The sequence below is a fragment of the Nelumbo nucifera genome, chromosome 1 (genome assembly GCF_055504915.1).
Source record: "Nelumbo nucifera cultivar China Antique chromosome 1, China Antique-T2T, whole genome shotgun sequence".
Lineage (NCBI taxonomy): Eukaryota > Viridiplantae > Streptophyta > Magnoliopsida > Proteales > Nelumbonaceae > Nelumbo > Nelumbo nucifera.
This window is the reverse complement of record NC_142649.1, coordinates 106,304,975-106,310,974: the sequence shown is the minus strand read 5'-3', so window position 1 is coordinate 106,310,974 and position 6,000 is coordinate 106,304,975. Positions and strand designations below refer to the sequence as shown.

At 39.5% G+C, this 6,000-nt stretch overlaps 1 non-coding gene and 1 pseudogene across 1 annotated transcript; one reads left to right on the top strand and one right to left on the bottom strand.

Annotated features, from left to right (window-relative positions):
• Positions 1–1,253: 1,253 nt before the first annotated feature.
• LOC148803669 (uncharacterized) lies at positions 1,254–5,444 on the bottom strand (annotated as a pseudogene).
• Positions 5,445–5,574: 130 nt separating this feature from the next.
• On the top strand, positions 5,575–5,682 carry LOC148803668 (small nucleolar RNA R71). The gene has a single exon (XR_016081716.1). It is a non-coding gene; the product is annotated as a small nucleolar RNA R71 (small nucleolar RNA).
• The last annotated feature ends 318 nt before the right edge of the window (positions 5,683–6,000 follow it).

Genomic DNA, 6,000 nt, shown 5'->3' with positions numbered 1-6,000 from the left:
ATTCTTGTAAATTACCATTTAACATATATAAGATCCAAGGAAAGGAGAATACGAATTTCATCAAAGTCCAGCCTTCACTCCTAATCAATATATAATTCAGCTCCTTAATTGTCAAAGTTAATAATCAAATTACACTAAGTTTCACATCTATAATTTTATCTTAATGAGAGTTCAACTTAGTATGCCCACTTGGACCTCAACTATCACCATCATTACTTATTTCTAGGGGTGAGTGCATTTTATGCTCCATCTCACCCTTTTCTTTTTTCTGTGTGAATGCATTTTATGCTCCATCTCACACACATTTTTTTTTTTTCGGTGTGAATGCATTTTATGCTCCATTTCACACTAGTCACATGCTTGAGGTAGATAAAAAGACTTGTGTTCTGAGTTGCTAGTTTTACTATTCAACTCAAAATAGCAGAGTCATTTTGGGTTGAATCTCATGTATCAGTAATTCAGATGTGCACTAGCTTCCTTGACCATTAACAATGAAATCAAGTGCTTTCATACACATGAAGGTAGTTAGGGCTAGTCATGCTGAAAGATATATTTAGCTCCCCTTTTCTCATACATATATCAAACTGAGTTATTCACAAGAATAAAAACTTAACAAGTACCTCAGTCTCCCTCAACTCATTGTATTCCTTCTTAAAAATCACCTAATAAATAGCAATGAACTTGGGGGGTTCCAGTTTACTTGGATATGTCATTGCCTACAAATGTGTGTTGGGGTGAATGAGGTGCATGGCTTCAACCCCCAAATTCTAGTTCTCAGACTCACTCCCTCACACTTAAGATGAACATTGTCCTCAATGTTCATAGTGTTAGGGAATCACACTTTCTAGAGCAAATTGAAGAAAAGAAAAGGATGAACAATGTCCTTAAAGAATTGGAATTTTGAGAAAAAGATCTTTATTTTACTAACTAATATTCTAAAAGGATAAATGACAAAGAGATGCCTTAACCTATTCATGATCAAGCAAAGAGGATTATTGGTTATCAAGATAAACAGTGGATGGAGGGGGTACAGTACCGCCCATTAAATATGGTTTCAGGCGCTGACCATTTACTTTAAATGTGCCCTAAACTGGGTGGGTGACTTCTATAGCCCCATGGGGAAAAACCTGTGAAATGGTAAAGGGTCCAGACCACTTGGATCTCAGCTTACCTAGAAACAAGTAGAGATGGGAATTATATAACAATACCTGTTGTCCTACATAAAAGTCCCATCTCAACAAGTTCTTATCATGTCAGTTTTTGGTTCTTTCTTTATAAACTTTGGCATTCTCATAGGCAGCAAGTCTGAATTCATCCAATTCATTCAATTGCAACTGCCTTTTAGCCCTTATGGCCTGAATGTCAAAATTTAAGAATTTAAAAGCCCAATAGGCCTTGTGTTCTAATTCAACTGGTAAAAGGCATGCTTTACCAAAGACCAATCTGTAGGGGGACATGCTAATGGGTGTCTTAAATGCAGTTTTGTATGCCCACAATGCATCATCTAATTTGATGGACCAATCTTTTTTGGCAGATGCTATGGTCTTTTCCAGAATTCTTTTGAGTTATCTGTTAGCCAACTCCACTTGGCCACTAGTTTGAGGGTGATAAGGGGTAGCTAATTTATGTGTAATTTCATATTTCTGCATTAACCTCTCAAATTGGCTATTGCAGAAGTGAGTTCCCCTATCACTAATTATAGCTCGCGGAGTGCCAAATCGGGAGAATAGCTTCTTTAGGAAGTGTACCACCCTCCTTGAGTCATTTGTGGGTAAAGCCATGGCTTCTACCCATTTGGATACATAGTCAACTGCAATGAGGATGTACTTATTACCAAAAGAATTCGGGAAAGGTTCCATGAAATCTATACCCCAAACATCAAAGATTTCACAAATCAAAATATTGGAAAGGGGCATTTCATTCCGTCGGGAAATGTTTCCCGATCTTTGGCATTTGTCACATGTGGACACGTACCTATGGGCATCTTTGAAAAGTGTGGGCCAATAAAAACCTGATTGCAAAACCTTGGCTGCAGTGCGACTAGCTCCAAAATGACCTCTTGCTCCATCTCCTCCTCGAGGACACATCTCCTTATGATCCGATCTGCACACAATTTATACAAAAAGGGTTCCTCCCACAGATAGTATTTTACATCAGAAATGAATTTCTTTCTCTGTTGATATGAAAGGTTAGGAGGAAGGACTTGTGCAGCTAGATAATTAACAAAATCAGCATACCAAGGATATGAGTATTCCTGTATTGAGTAAAGTTGTTCATCCGGAAATTCTTCTCGAATGTTACTGGTTATCTCCTCTTTTGAGCTTATCTTGTCCAACCGGGAGAGATGGTCAACAGCCAGGTTTGCAGCACCCTTCATGTCTCTAATCTCAATGTCAAACTCTTGCAACAAAAGGATCCACCTGATTAGTCTTGGTTTCGAGTTTTTCTTGGTAAGCAAGTGCCTTAATGCAGAGTGATCTGTGTAGACAACAACCTTGGACAATATCAGATATGAACGAAACTTGTCAAGTGCAAATATTACTGCTAGCAGCTCTTTTTCTGTAGTGGTGTAATTGAGTTGGGGTCCATTCAAGGTTCTGCTAGCATAGTAAATTGGCTGAAAATGTTTGTTCATTCTTTGTCCTAAAACAGCTCCTATAGCAGAATTACTTACATCACACATTAATTCAAATGGAAGGGTCCAATCGGGTGCTACCATGATAGGTGCATGGATTAATTTGTCTTTCAAGATGTTGAAAGCATGAAGGCATTCAATTGAAAATTCAAAAGTCACTTCTTTCTGAAGCAAGGTAGATAATGGCTTGGCAATTTTTGAGAAATCCTTAATAAACCTCCTATAGAATCCGACATGTCCTAAGAAACTTCTCAAAGAACAGACAGATGTTGGGAGTGGCAATTTTTCAATTGCCTCCACCTTGGCCTTGTCGACTTCTATACCTCTTTGAGAGATCTTGTGGCCAAGCACTATGCCTTCTTGCACCATAAAATGACATTTCTCCCAATTCAACACAAGATGTGTTTCTTCGCATTTAGTAAGCACTTGTTCCAGATTATTTAAACATTCATCAAACGAAGAACCAAAAACTAAAAAATCATCCATAAAGATCTCAATAAAATTTTCAACCATATCAGAAAACATAGACATAATACATCGTTGAAAGGTTACTGGGGCATTGCAAAATCCAAAGGGCATCCTTCGGTATGCAAAGGTACCATATGGGCAAGTAAAAGTGGTCTTTTCTTGGTCTTCTGGTGCAATTGGTATCTGGTTGTACCCTGAATATCCATCCAAGAAACAATAATACTCATGCCCAGCTAGCCTCTCTAACATTTGGTCCATAAATGGGAGAGGGAAATGGTCCTTCTAGGTGGCTTCATTTAATTTTCTATAGTCAATACGCACACGCCATCCAGTGACGGTTCTAGTAGGGATGAGTTCATTTTTCTCATTTGGAACAACAGTCATACCCCCTTTTTTGGGCACAACTTGCATAGGGCTTACCCAAGAACTGTCAGAAATAGGATAAATGATCCCGACATTTAACAGCTTAATTATTTCAGCCTTTACCACTTCTTTCATGTTGGGGTTCAGGCGCCTTTGGGGCTGAACGGAAGGCTTGATGTCCTCTTCCATCAAAATTCTGTGAGTACAGATTGATGGATTAATGCCTTTGATATCCTCTACCTTCCAAGCTATAGCATTTTTGTGTTCTCATAGCACTCTTAATAACTTTTCTTTTTGTAAGGGATTTAGTGCTGTGGAAATTATTACGGGGAGATCTGATGGTTCCTCAAGGAAAGCATACTCTAAATGGGAAGGTAATTGCTTCAATTCAAGGGTGGGGGGTTCTTGGGATGATGGCTTACCTGATGGTCCAAGCAATTTGCCTAAGTTCTCTAACTTGAGAAACCCCTTTCCCTTGAATTGAGGCTTATCATTTAGGTATGCTATCATGAGGTTTAATTCTTCATTTTCTCCTTTTTCAAGGTTTCCCTGCTGGAGGCATAGTTCAAGAGGATTAGCTAATCTACTTACCTGGAAGCATTCATCAATTGTCAATTCAATGGCATCAATCATAAAACAAGAATCATCACTAGAGGGTGCATGTTTCATAGTATCAAACATATTAAAAATAACCTCCTCATCTTGTTTCCTAAGGCTGAGTTGTCCTTGTTGGACATCAATCATTGCTTTCTCGGTAGCCAGGAAAGGTCTCCCTAAGATTAGTGGGACTTCTACATCTTCTTGCATGTCTAACACAATGAAATCAACTGGAAAAATGAATTTGTCAACTTTAACTAAAACATCTTCTATGATCCCCGTAGGATGTCTAATGGATCTTTCAGCCAATTGTAATGTCACTCTAGTGGGTTGGGGTTCATTCAATCCCAATTTCATGAAGATAGAATATGGCATTAAATTGATGCTAGCTCCTAGGTCACATAAAGCTTTTTCAATTTTTAGACTGCCTATAGTACAAGGAATAGCGAAACTCCCTGGATCTTTAAGTTTCTGAGGCAGCTTGTTCAGAAGGATAGCAGAACATTCCTCTTTTAAAGCAACTGTAAACACATCTCCCAGTTTCCTTTTGTTTGCCAATAAACACATCAGCAAAAGGAATATTAATGTGTAAACTTTTAAAAATTTCAAGAAACTTACCAAATTCCTTCTCCAATTTCAGTTGCTTCAGCCTGTTAGGGAATGGAACTTGTGGCTGCTGGTGCATCCCTTGTTGTGCTTCTGGGTGTTCCTTCTTCTGTTGTCCAGTCCCAAGACTTGTTTCTGCCTTGGGTTCAGCCCAATTCTTCTTTTCTACCTCGGACAACTCTTTTCAACTTCTTAAGGTAATAGCTTGCACCGGCTCTCGCGGATTCACTTCAGTGTTGCTTGGAAGAGTTCCCGACATTCTGGAAGAGATTAATTGTGCCAATTGCCCCACTTGGTTTTCTAGGTTTTTGATTGAGGCTACCTGGTTCTGGAACCTGGTTTTCGCACTTGTTATAAATTTTGTCATCAGTTCCTCCAAATTGGACTTTGGTTAGGGCTGATTATAAGTCTAGTGGAAAGGCTTTGAAGTATGTTGACTTGGTCAGGAATGATTTGAATGTCCCCTCCATCCTGGGTGAAAGGTATGGTGACTTTGGTAACCCTGCTACCTTAACGAATTACTGACATAGTCGACTTGTTCAGTAGATGGCCTGAACTGATTGCCAACTTGGCAGTCCATGCTGATGTGGCCTTCCCCACACAATTCACGAGTAAGAGGCTGTACATGCATGGCAGCTATCTGCGTTTCATCAATTTTCTTACTGAGTGCTCCTATTTGTGCAGATAGTGTTGTATAAGTATCAACATTATGTAGGCCTTGCTGCTTCCTAGTTTGAGTCCTTTCAGAATGCCCTTGATAGTTGTTGACTGCCATTTCCTCAATAAGTGCATGGGCAACCTCAGGAGTTTTATTATATATGGATCCTCTGGCTGCAACATCTAGTATGGTCTTATTTGAGTCAATAAGACCATTATAGAAAGTCTGCACTTGTAGTCAAATGGGGAGGCCATGGTGAGGAACTCTCCTTAGCAACTCCTTGTATCGTTCCCATGACTCGTATAAAGATTCCCCCTCTTGCTGGAAAAAAGTAGTGATGTCATTCTGAAGGGATGAGAGATCCATCCCATGGACGCCCAAAGATTGTGGAATAAGGGGCGAATTTCAAAAAAAAATTTCTCTCCCTTCAACTGGGAATCACATTCCCTATTTAGAAAATCATATTTTCAAGGATCATTCTTGAACCTTAAACTGAATCAGATCTGAACCAAAAGGAGTAGGGGAGAATTATACCTGATACGGAGAAGTAGTATCTCCCAACGGAGGTGTTCACGCCCAAGGAAGGATCCAAAAACTGCTCCCACTGAAGATGGCGCAGTGCAGGATGGAGCAGAATCAGCAGTGTTTCTTCTCCAAGAACTCTGTCCTTCGC